Source organism: Chamaea fasciata, unplaced genomic scaffold, assembly GCF_029207755.1.
Source record: "Chamaea fasciata isolate MVZ Bird 193981 ecotype frontalis unplaced genomic scaffold, bChaFas1.0.hap1 SCAF_7, whole genome shotgun sequence".
NCBI lineage: Eukaryota > Metazoa > Chordata > Aves > Passeriformes > Sylviidae > Chamaea > Chamaea fasciata.
In genome coordinates this window covers 1,357,517-1,370,411 of record NW_027094092.1, presented here as the reverse complement: position 1 = coordinate 1,370,411, position 12,895 = coordinate 1,357,517, and the positions used below count along the sequence as shown (strand labels likewise).

Sequence of the window (12,895 nt, the reverse complement as noted above, 5' to 3'; positions counted from 1 at the left end):
TTTCCATGAGCTGGTCAATAAAGGACACAGAATTGTTACACTTGTTGGCCTTGCTTAAAATTGGAGAGATATAATGAAGCAGTCTGGAAAGCTCTCAAAGTTTCCTGTGAATTAAGTAACTTGCTAGTACTGCTTAGAGAAGTGGATCAATTTTAAAGATACAATCCGAATCTCTTTTTTCTTTTTTTTTTTCTTTTTCCTCTGATAGTGAGCATTTAAGTGTTTGTCTCAGTCTCATGGGTAACAAACCAAGATTTTGCCTTGCAAGCACTTGCAGTTCTTTACCTATAGATTTCCACAATCTTGTGTCACGCTATCTCTGTGCTGGGTAATAGAGTTTCAAATAGGGTTGGGCTGGGTTTGGGTTTTTTTAAATAATTTATTCAGCGTTCCCAGACTAGGCCACATTGGTGTTGATATCTTCTCTTTCCTGCAATGAAAAATTCACAATGCTACCTTGAATAACCAGTTTGGTAGGTTCTTTGAGAAGTAACCATATGTTACTGAATTAAAACGCAAATGCATTGTGGTACTATGTCACTATGATGTTTTCCTGATGATAAATAATTCTGGAGGGATAAATTAATTGTGACTTTAAAAGAGTAATCTTTTAAAAAATCTGATTTGCTTTATTATTATTATTATTATTATTATTATTATTATTATTATTACCCAACATTTATACTGAGAGCATCAGTTAATCCACTGTCACTGCATTATAATTCATTATTCTCAGACTACAATGACCAGAGGATACGGTATTCATTAGAGACAGCGTTTAAACCCCACCATTTTTTACCTGTTTTCAAAAACCAGACTGGACAAGCAACATTGTTGTTCCCACCCTGAAATACTGCTGGGACATTCCCCATGACTTCCGTTTGGTGTCACAGACACATCTCACTGAGCAGCTTCTGAAAAATGTACCTAAATTTAACTGCTGTAGTAATCTGAGAACCTTTAATTTGCATTTACCGACTAGACTCTTAATTATTTTTTTTTTTCTTAAGAGTTCATGTGTACTGACTGCAATTCTGCATCTGTGCTGCTATGGAGTCTTCTTTTCATGGGAATCTGAAAGGGAAAAGCCTCATCCCACTGTCTGTAGGGCTGCCTAACACATGTGAGGGTTTCAATACAACAAAAAAAGGAGCCCTTGGTCTGTAACAGGGTACAACAAAACGGTAAAACCTTTCAGCAGGACTGTGGGAGTTTCGGACTCAAACCTTTTCCTGCCTGAGTTGGTTTTCCTATATGGCTGAATGTCTGGATGATGTCCCAGCTTCACTGAGCAGGTGTTTTCCAAGGGATAGTCTGTGAAAAACTGTCCACTAGACAGTTATGATGTGGAGTTCACAGTTACGTGACTCTAAGTGCTCTGTCAAGAAGTGCCTAGGTACCAGGTGTAACTACTATGCGGTGAATAAATCATGAGAATACACATCCAAAAATAAGTGTAAAATAATTGTTGAGCTGCTGCGGAAGATCTGAGCAGAGCTCCCATTCTCATGGCTTGGGTAAAGCACAAACCATTCTGAAAAATCAACCTGCCCTTGCACAAGCCAAGACTGTGCTTACAACAATTCTCATTTAATACCTTTTTTGTACAGTAATCTGGATAGTACAGGTTGCACAAGCTTATGTAGGGTGTTTCCTAACTTTTAAATGCCTACCTTTTTTTGTTCAGCTGATGCATGTCCATCTGTGCAATATTTAGTTGTGAAACCAATGGCATATGGTGGCAGGGCGATCGTGGGTATCATGGCACCAGAGCACCAGGACATCACGTTGCACTGTTTGGAAACAAACGGTGAGGCAAGCGGAGCGCAGTGACTTTTGCACACAGATACGGCGCCCGTCAATGGCAATCTGATGGTCTCAGAATTGAGCTCGGCGCTTTGGGGGGTTTGCAGCGGCAGCGCGGGGTTGGTGGCTGGACCTGATGGTCCCAAAGGCCTCTTCCAGCCTCGGTGACTCCACGACTCCGTGATTCCACGATCCTTTGCCGTTGGCACGGGGTCCTGCCGTGTTTGCCCCGCGGGCTCGGGCTGCCCCGAGTCCCGCAGTGCTGCCGCTGTGGCCCAGTGGGTTCGTGCTCCGAGGGCCGGGCTCGCTTCTCCCACAGCCTCAGCCGGCTTTGGAGCCGGGTTTGGACCCGCGCTGGTTTGTGATGGCTGCATCCAGCCTTTGGGACACGGACATACCCAGGGAGAACCAGGCACACCCGGGGACACGGCGGGGACACTGTTGGCCCCTCACGGAGCGACCGCTCTGCCCCTCGCAAGCCGCGCGTCTCTGCGTGTGTGTGTGAGAGAGTGTGCGTGCGTATGTCAGTGTGCGTGCGCGTGTCAGTGTGTGTCAGTGTGTCTGTCTGCCAGTGTGTGCCAGTGTTTGTGTCTGTCAGTGTTTGTGTCTGTCAGCACGCGTGTCACCCGTGTCTGTCTCTGTGTGTGTGTGTGAGGGGGGAGCGCGCGGCCCCCTCGCGGCGCCGGGTGGGCGGGGCCTCCGGGCGCCCGCCAATCCTCGCCGCCTCCGTCCGGCGAGCGGCGGCGCGAGCGGCCAATGGGGGCGCGGGGAGCGCGCGCGCAGCGGCCAACGGGAGCGGCCGTGCGGGGCCGCCGTGCGGGACCCTCGGGGCGGCGAGCGCCGGGCGGGCAGAGCCGGGGCCGGGCCGGGCCGCCCGCAGCAGGTACCGGCACCCCGCGCCCGGCCGCGCCGGCCCGCCCGCGCACCGGGAGGGGGCCCAAGGGGGAGGGGGGCCCAAGGGGGAGGGGGCGGCCGCGCCTTTCTGGGAGGGGAGGATGGAGGGCGCCGGGGAACTCCGGGGCGCGTCGCGGTGGCGGCCGGGCGGGCGGAGCGCGGCGGCCGCGGTCGATGCTCAGCGGAGCGCGGGGCGTGGGCGAGGCCGAGAGCCCCCGCTCCGCCGGCCGCGGGTACCACCATCCCCCTCGGCGCCGGGCGGGCCTGCGGCGGGCGGCCCGGCCCTGCCCTGCCCTGCCCTGCCCGCCCGGCGGCTCCCCGCGGGCACAGCCCCCGCCGCGGCGGCCGGCGCACGGAACGGGCTGGCAGGGAAGGCCACGCGTTCCTCTGCCGCTCAGAGCAACCGGCGGCTGTGGGGAGAGCCGGGATGGGCCGTGCCCGCGGCCCCGGGTCCGTGCGCCGGGAGCGGTCCTTGGGGAGCAGGAGAAGCCCTTCCTCCGCCCGCGCCCTGCCCTGGGGATCGCGGGTGGAAAAGGAGCCTCGGGGGTCCTCCCAAAGGCTTCCCCGAGTGAAGTGTAAAGTGTGGCTGATCGCAGGGGTGCAGAGCTTGGTAGCGAGGTGGTTGTAATCGAAAGCAGCTCGAATCCCATGAAAATAGAAACCTTTAATTTCATTTAACCTACTTGGAGGCTTTAGCAACTGAAATTTTTTTTTTCAATGCTTTAATAACTCTTTCGGTAATAATTAAGAAGTTGAGCGTGTAGGAGTTTTGCTGTCTGTTACATCCATCTTTACTGAAGCAGGCTAGAATTTCTTGATCCCAACTTCCCCAATTTGTGTGTCATGACTGTGCTTCTTAACTGAGATACCATTATTTCAGCAATATGGAAATTTTATACCAGGTATAGGGTAAATTTCTAGGATCTTCACCCTTCAGCTTCTCTACCCTGTTTTTCACCCTCCACTCACATATAGATGCCTTAAAATTCAGCCATTTCCCCATCAAAAACCTAGAGATAGAAAGGAAAGATTAGTTTTATGGGTTATGTTTTTATGTTTTTTTTTTTTCTTTTTATCTCTAAGGGTTGCCAAGCTACAAAGTAATCACAAATCTAGATCGCTAACTTCTTACTGCAAACACTTGGTCTTTATTGCTGGGCTGTAGGTATAGTGAAGCTTTACTAGACACAATGTTAACAATGAAAGCACATTGGGAGAGTTAAGTATGGCTCTAGGTTTTGGACACGATAAATGTTTTTCTTCTTATGCTTCCAGATTAACCCAGCCTGTCCACACCTTAGTCATCTCTAGCAGCTGATACTTGTGGATAAAATTTAACGTCGAAGCAGAACTGTAACCATCCATACCACCTCTCTTAGCTCGTGAAAGGCCAAAGGAGCCGCTATGAAGCAAAGGGTTCTCTGTCATCTTCCTGTTTCTGAGTTCTAGCTCTTGGAGGAGCTCCCAGTTCCTCACGAGGGTTGTTGTTTCCGGTGCTTGGAAGGGGATGCACAGCAAACAAAAATGTTATGCTTCCGTTTGGAAGCATTCCCTGAGTGCCTGAGAAGGTCCTGGATGTTGTTGAAGACATGAGTTGTTGCAGTGACGGCAGGCTTGGTTGGCTCCTTCAGCCAGAAATTGTGTGTGTTTCGTTTTTTGTCACAAAATATTCAGCGCTGGAGGTTGTTCAGTGTAATTTGCTTGTTGCTTGTCTGCAGGAAGCAGAGCTGCTGAGTGGCAAGCTAAAAATTCTGAGAAGGAGCCAATATCAGCAAAAATTGTGCTCGGCTAGTTTGGTGGGTTGTGTGGAGGCCTTGCTTTATGTAAACATTCGGTGTCGGGGCATGGTTAGTACCACCACGCACATCCACGGCGCTTCTCCCTGCTGCTGATTCCGAGCCTTGCAGTAATAGATTTTCCAGCGCTGCTTTGTTTAGCCTTGACACTTGCACAGTTTAGAAGCTGCAACCTGTAGTAACAAATCCTGTCTCTCTGAATGGACTAGGTACTCCCAATTTTTTATTTTTGTCTTCTGAGTGTCTCCAGCGCAGGATTCGTAGTGAGCACTGTTCTTCTGCTGAGCTTTCTCCAGCAGTGGGGACCACAGGGATGTACCCTGTCACTTTCTCCCCTGGGTGTGGTGACAAAGGCTGTGCTTTCAGCAGATGTTGGTGTGTGCACACTACCTTTCCGTGCCGTTGTTCGGCGAGATGTTTGTAAATTTGTAAGAGCTCCTTGTGCAAGAGGCGTAATTGATAGATCCGGAGACATCCATTAGCATAAATAGGAATTAAGATTGGAGCTCTCGGCGTCTACACGATCAGTATCGGCCGTCCTGCCGAGTAAATAGCTCTTCTGAGCAGGAGGAGGGAGGCTGCCAACATCCCGTTTGGAAGGCAGGTAGGCAAGCTCTTGGTCCAATTTGCTTCGAGTATCTGTTTAAGTCACTTCTAAAGATAAGAAAATTGTGGAAATGGGCTTTTATTTTTTGGTGATAGTGGAAGAAAGGAAGGGTAAACTAATGTGGGGTTTTTTTCTTTCTTTCTTTCTTTAGAAGGTGATTGTTTCAAATACAACTTGGTAGAGCAGTTGTCAGATAAATGAGTAATTTTTAGGTTTCAAAAGAATTATCGTGAATTCCTGCAGGAACATAATAGAAGAGAAAAGACCATTTTTAACTAAGAAATTTGGGAAAGTGTGGAAGGAGTCTGGAAGCCTTGATTCACAAGACTTCAAATTCAGCATGTAATGTCTATTGTAAAATGTGATTCAAGCCTTCTATGTAATTTAAGATGTGAGAAGAATAAGAGCTGGGCTTTTTGTTCTTGATTAAGTATTCCAGTTGTAATTACTTTGTGAATAATATCTTTGAAGAGAACATAATTGCAGGTGCAGGTTTTGGGTAGTTATCCTTGTCTTGCCTGATCAGTGTGAAGACGGTGTATCTGGGTTTTAATTACCAAGGTTAAGGAGTTAACCCTGAAACTGAAAGTAAAGACTGGAAGTCTCTTATCAGTGCAACTTGACAAACTGATGAGCACTAGAATATTGTGTGTTCCCCCACCCCCCTTCCATTTACTTGATTTTTGGCTTTCCCCTCCGAGCAAAATGACAGTATCACAGCAGCAAGTGGAGCAATAATCCTGCTGCTGCTAAAGCTTTCCCTAGTGATAACCAGGGCTGGGTATCAGCAGGCTCATGTGGGGGCTGAAGGCAGTGAACAATAATAGAGTGATGGAGAGTTTGTGTTGTAGATGTGTCCTTCAGACGGGTTCTGTTCAGGGTTAACTCAAGCAATGATTTATGCAAAGTAAGAGCCATGATTTATGCAACTACCCTGATAAACAGTGAGGCTTTATCTTGTAATCCTTTCATAACCAAAAGTGCAAGTGAGATTTCTAATGCAGATTTCCAGTTAAATTAGGTAAAATGATCTGGAGCTCAGCTTCTGTTCAGCAAATCTTGAATCTGTCGGCCTCTTGATTTCCTAGAACTTGTTTAAAATCTCCCTGCATGTGTGTTAAACATATTTTCATGTGAACTGGAGATGGAGTGCAGTAAATGTTCTCATGTGGGATATGCTTTCCTGGAATAGCTTAATTTCTGACCTGATCTGTGCCTTCTGTGCAATTTTGAGAAATGAGTTTAACTGTACCAAAAGATACTTTTTTTTTTTTTCCTTCAATGTGCACTTGATAACTAAGCTCAAACAGTTAACAATTTAGAAAAAAAGTCAACTTATAACCTAATTATAAAGGGATAGTAAAAACCTTCTACTTCGTTTTAATTCATTTTTGGAGGAGGGACTCTGTAAAAGCAACATAGTTCCAGCAAAGCAAGGGACTTCCCTAGAATGTACTTTGTGAACAGATTACTTGCTAAGAAGTAATTACAAAGTCATCTGGTACAGAATCCCTTTGAGTAGAAGCACAAGTGGAAATTTATAGTAAAATCCAAACTTTGGCTGAAGGAAGGCGTGTGAACACATGCTTAAGAAATATCCGTGTAACCACGTGCATTGAATAGCTCTGGTAGAGTTCTGCTGAGATCAACTCGGTGGTGGCCCACACTGAAATCAGGTTCTGCTCCGTAAGACTAAAGGATTAAAAGAGATTAAATGCTCCATGATTGTGAGCACAGCCCTCACTTCAGAGGATCTTATTTCACAAGGGTGTCTTCTTTAGTGAAGTAGTTGGTGAGTTGGGCTGAATTCTGCTAGTAAGTTATTGCGTGGCCATGGGTTAGCTGGTCCCAATTCACCATTTTCCCAAAGCAATTGAGTGGCTGCTGTACTTGGGTTTTGTTGTTGTCATCTAAAAGAAAGTGACAGAATTCCTTCCGTGTCTGGCATCAATCTGGATTTTGGTATTAATGTGCTGTAGCGCTGTTAAATAGATCATATGCGGTATTAGCTAAGTTTCCCCTAAATCATTTTAGTACCTTGAATGCATGTGCTGCCAGAGGTGGTGATATATCCAGGAGGAATGGAGCTTGAGGAGCACACCCTCTAGGGCCAGCATTCAGTATCTAGCATATCTCAGTGGTTAAGAATAGTGAGGGGAACTGTTTGAAAAGCAAGTCTGCTTTATTTTTGTACATAGAGCTATACACTTAGCTATGTAAACTTTGACCTAACTAGATTGGTTACTCGAACTGGTATTGTGTTTCATTAGATAAATGATTTAAAGAGGACAAATCTCTTCATTGGTAGTTGGGAAGTTTCTTTATAGTCTTCAATCCCGAAGATCTTCAACTAGTTTGAAATGCCTTGTTATTTTTCAGAAATTCTCTTAATTCGCTGAGAGTCAGCCACAAGTTTGCCATATTCTTTGCCATAAAGTTTTGGGTCTTCTGCTGGCGTTTGCCCATGCTGCAGTTCTGACTTGTGCCCGGTACTTCAGGTTTAGTTTTGTTGTATTTCATGTGTAGAGAACACAGTATTACCCTGAATTCATCCCCATAATCGTGTGCAAAGTGTGTAGTGAGACACTTAGTCTGGCATATTACCAGGGCCAAGTCAAAGACTGGCTAGCTGATGTTGGATCAGTGGGCCCATTTTGATGATTCTTCAAAACTTAGTTGTTCTAATCAGTTTGTTTTCAAACAAAACCAGTGTGTTTTCCGGCTCCTGCAGGTGTGATACATTTTCTTGTTCCCTGGCTTACAGCTTGTAAAGCAAATGCACTTGCTGAGGGTAGATAAGAATGCCAGTGAAATCTAAAACACGGATCAGCCTGTCTTTCTGCTAGTTGAGGGAAGAATCCCAAGTCTTTCACGTGATTGGGAAGTTTGGAATAGGTATGCTTTAAGGTTAACTTGCACCCAAAGCAGTTTACAGGCTCTACTCATCTTTTATAGCAGTATCTTGCACAGATAAGGTTTCCCAATGGATCTGACCTTGGACCACAAAGACAAACAGACTGTATCCTTTGGAGATACGCTGGCTGGGTATTGGCCACATAGGGCAGGTCACTGGCCCTTGTGGTGCTTGAAAACGTGGGCATTCTGCTGATAGCATTCTCTGATTTACTTCTGTGGAAACAAGGCACACATGAAATGAGACATGATGATATGACATGACCCAGACTTGTCTTTCTGGCAGGAGCCTTGTTTAGATGAGTTAAATATTACTTCCTTTGTTGCCTGAGTCTCTCCATTCTCTCCAGTTCCCAGAGATGTATTTTTTTTTTGGCTTGCAATGTGGCAATTGGAGCTCTATATGAGGGACTTCCCTAATGATTTTGGTCTGGGGGAAGCGTGTGGTGTTTAAACATGCTTGGTGCACTCAGATTTGATGTCTGGACAAATTTCATCTTCTGAATGTACATAAACAAAAGGCTCCTGCCATTTTTTTTCTGCTTTTTAGTCCTAGTGCTGGGTTCAGTCTGTCACAAGTAAGGGGGAAATTGTTTCGTTGGGCTGTGTTTTTTGCAGAACTTTGTGGCTTGTTGCTGATGTTTGAGAGGTTGGGAAATGCACATTTTCTATTTCCTGTGAGCGATAATCTTGATAGGATTGAATTTGGAGGGAGCCTGCTGTTGACCTAATGTTTGTCAGTGATAAACTAGAAGACAGAGCATTTAATCTCTAACAAGGACACGCATGCACGCTCTCCAGTTGCTGGATTTAGCATTTAAACATTCAGTGGAACTGCAGCTGGCTTTCCTGGCACTTGGAAGGCACATCTTTAAGCATCTTGATCTGTGTTTGGACAAATCTGGGAACTGATCATTTTCCTGTTAAAAACAGAATTGTCCTTGTTTTGAGAATCAGAGCCCTCTGAAGCTGTGAGTTAAATATTGCTGCAGTAGCTCTGGAGGCAAACAGAGCTGCTGTTGTTTGCTCCATAATAGCACTTGCTCAGCCCTGGACACGAGCATTTTTTTTTTTACAAGATGGGGAATGTTGGCTAGGATCCTGGAGTGTTGGTTTGGTGGTGCTTTTTCTTGTTTTTGTTTTTGTTTTTTTTCCTGGAGTGCTTATGAACTCTCGGTTTGTCGGAGGACAGCACTCTTTACACAAGCATATCCACGAAGTGTCACCGTGGTCTCAGCCCTGAACCTGGGAATTCAGAAGGGTTTGCTCAGCAGCAGTTGCTCTGCAGCAGCTTCACGTGAGATTCCTCTAGCAAAGGCTGTTTATACCTCTGGGTAATGTGGGGATTTTGATCATTTCTTGATCAGTTCTAGAGCAAGAATTCTTTACAGAACTCTTAGTAAGCCTCCCAGCTGTCTGATTTGTTTATTCTAGACTTATTAGCTCAAAAAAGAGTCTGTGGTACGGGGTTTCAGAGATTCCACAGTGTGCATTAGACAATTTTGTGTTTGGTAGGAGTTCTCTGTGTGTGTTGGAAGAGGTAGCTGTTAACAGGTGATTGGACGACTGGTGACAATATGTATTGCTGGCTAACAGCTATTGTAAACATACAAGATGTACTCTAAAACATGGATAAAGTGATTGCTGACACTTAACAACCTTAAAATGTCAGATTTGGTTTTGCTGTGGTGTCTTGCAAGGTAGTTTTGTTGGGTTTTTTTGCACCTGCACTAACTTGTTATGTATTAGAGACCAAACTAAATTTCTGACAGCAGCTACATGTATTTCTTGACCTTTTTATTTCAAAACAGAATTATAAAATAGTTCTTCCAGCCCTCAATATTCAGTGGTTCTTCAGGAATTTGCTGCCACAAAGAGCTTTAAAAAGTAATATATCGCACATGTGAGGTAAGACCCTTCTGAGTTTGAGATGAGGAGTTGCCAGCTATGCTAACTGGCATGGGGAGATGCATTCTTGGAGAAGGCAGGGAAAAGTAGGTGGAGAATGGGAACATTCTTTCCTTTCCCTGTGCTTGAGATAACTTTTCTTTCAAACAGAGCAAAGCATGGGCTGCTGGCTTCAGGTTTTGATGGTTCACACCTAGATTCCATACATGGTTTTTACCCTTTAAATCCAATTTGGTGCTTTTAGGCACTTCCCTCACAATCCCTGTGCTTGTTGCTGTAATGTTGACAGCAATGTGTACTTCTGAAAAAGTTACCAATTATGTTTTCTAGCTACAATCTTCCAGGGTAATGGAAGTAGAAGACAATCTCAGTGTGGAAAGTTGCTATGAATAAGATCTACCAAAGCCTGATTGTTGGAGAACAGGGTAAAGAGAAATGGGATTGAGAGTTTCTTAAAGGAAACATTTCTCAATCCTTAAAAAAGATAAAATATTAGCCTGCAAATGTATGTGTTGCTGCCTCCCAAATGTGAATGTGAGTATTTGTGGGTGTTCCTGGTTTTTAATTGAACCCATTTAATCCTTATGGTTTATCATAGCTCTGGATGTTGATGCTTTGTAGGCCTGGTATTCTGATTTCAGCCTCTTACACAAGGGAATATGATCAGACACGACTGAGGCAGGAAACTTTGCTCCATTCTGTTCCAGTTTTCCTTGCATCACATGAACCTAAATATTGTCAGATTTTCCGGACACTTAAAAAAGCTGGACTGCAGCAACACAGGTATTTTCCCTGGCAGCATAACTTTTCACTGCTTTAGCTTTCAGAACCAGATGTTGGACCATAGCCACGTGCTGGGTGTTGTCCAAGGTTCCTGCGTGGATGTAGCCAAAGGCTCTGCCCATGTGGGCAGGTTTGCAGGCTGAGGTTGTGGCATCGTGTCAGAAGCAGAATTAAACCTTTCGTTGAGGAAGAACAGGTGAATGGATAGTTTTAGATACTCTCAGAGTCTCAAGGTGTAAAATAAAAAAGTAGAAATTATGGCTAGTTAGGTAAATTAGTAAGAAGGTTATGCAGGAACTATGACAGAGCTGAATCTTAATGACAAAATCACTGCAGTAATGATTGCATGAGTTTTTGCCTCCCTCTTTGAGGGAACTGAAATCCTGTCCTATTTGTGGGAGCAATCATGCAGATTTTTAGGAGGAAATGGAATTGAATGGTGAAGACCAGGAAAACAAAAGTTATGGGGAAGACATACCTGAAGAGCATTAATCGTGACTTTGAGCCATGTTAAAGACAACAGGTCTGTATCTTAATTGAACAAGGAAAAATGACTCATAGGCATGCTGTGTCTTGCACTCCATGCTTTATTGCAAGGAATTACGCTTTCAAATTTGCTTTGGAGTCTCTTAACCGTGTGGTAAAAGCAGCTTAATGTAAATAGCTTTTTCTCTTGACCTTCAAAGAAACCATTCCGGATGCTGTACTGTGGTGAGTGGAAATAGTAGTGCCTGTTCAGCTCTAAACTTGCTGCTGTATCCTACTATCAGTTAGATGCTTCACTTCTCAAAGAAGGGAGTCAAAATAGGGATTTGGAGTATCTGACATAGCACTTGGTACCCAGACTTGTGAAAGCAGGACTTGTGCAGGTAGTAACTCATTTCTAGCAAGTCATCATTTGGCACTTGTTCAGAGACTGTTGAGATATGAGCACGTGAAAAACACAGCATAATTGCTTTGATATGGTGGGTACCTGACAAATAGGTGTTCCAGAAAAATTTACTTACTTTTCAGGCAAAAAGGACAAATTAGCTGTTCACTCCTAACACACGTTCTGTGCGTTCCCTGGTAAGTCCCTGCTTGCGGTATCTGGCTGTCTCAAAAGAACTGAGTGTATTTAGAAGTTGCACCTTTATTCTTGGGTGGCAGGTGAAGAAAGGTTCTCACCCTGTTAAGGTATTCAGTGTTGTAATCCTTATTTGCCTAAGGAACGTCCCATCTGTGTTTAAAGAGTGTCAGTTTTGTGGGGGGTTTTTTTGTTGTTTTTTTTTTTTTTTAGTACCATGATTTTATGGAATCTGTTATCCCTGAGATGAGCTCAGCTGGTCAGAGCATGACGCTGATAACACCAAGGCTGTGGGGTCAATCCCCTTATGGGCCATTCACTTGAGAGCTGGGTGATCCTTGTGAGTCCTTTCCGACTCAGGAGGTTCTGTGACTCTCTGTGGTCCCTTTTTGGGAGTGTTTTGGTTGTAACAGTTTGAGTGGAACTGCTGTAGAGGACCAGAATTAGACATTCACTACATCAGCTCAGGACTTCTGTGAGTCCAGTCGGGAAGATTGGTAAAATGTGGTGGAAGTGTATCCATAATGCTGCATTCTTATCTAGTGAAAGTAAGCTGGTTAAGGGTCACAGTAAAGATGTTGCTGCATCTGACTTAAAAGAATGGCAGCTCTGGGTGATGCACTGTGGTTGAGTCCTAGAGATCCTAAAGGTCATGTTCTCACTTCATTGTGAGACGTACTATATTTGTCCTTAAAAAGAGTTTCAGTTTCTCTTAGCAAGAGTGACATCATTTCCAAGAGGCTGATGAAAGGAGGGGTAAGAATCATGATTCTCAGGGTTAATTTACTAACTGAAGCAAAACCCAAAAGACTTTCTAGCTTTGTGCTGAATTTGAGTAATAATCCTTTACCCTTCATTTTATTAGGAGGTGTATTTGTGGCTAACTCAAATCTTAGTTTGTTGAGAATTCTTGCAACTTTGTTGTTTAGTTTTTTTCCCTCCCAAATTACTTAACGGTTGAAGAAGCTGGGAAAACTCCTATCTGTGGATCCATGTGGATCCATGTGGGCTTTTTTGTAATCAATGTAAAACCGTCAGATCCCATTCCAAACAACTAACTCAACCTTCTCTCTGGTTTAGTTTAGTTGGTTGGGAGGCTCCATCCTAACAGTGACGGGGGGC

At 44.6% G+C, this 12,895-nt stretch overlaps 1 protein-coding gene across 2 annotated transcripts in view; it reads left to right on the top strand.

Annotated features, from left to right (window-relative positions):
• Positions 1-2,603: 2,603 nt before the first annotated feature.
• FAR1 (fatty acyl-CoA reductase 1) overlaps positions 2,604-12,895 on the top strand; it is a 34,234-nt gene continuing 23,942 nt past the window's right edge. The window contains exon 1 of one of the 2 annotated variants that reach the window (XM_066187179.1): positions 2,604-2,689. The gene's annotated coding sequence lies outside the window, so the exon portion shown is untranslated. Of the gene's footprint in view, positions 2,690-5,026; positions 5,101-12,895 lie in introns of those variants that run through there. The other variant, XM_066187180.1, reaches the window with a different exon arrangement.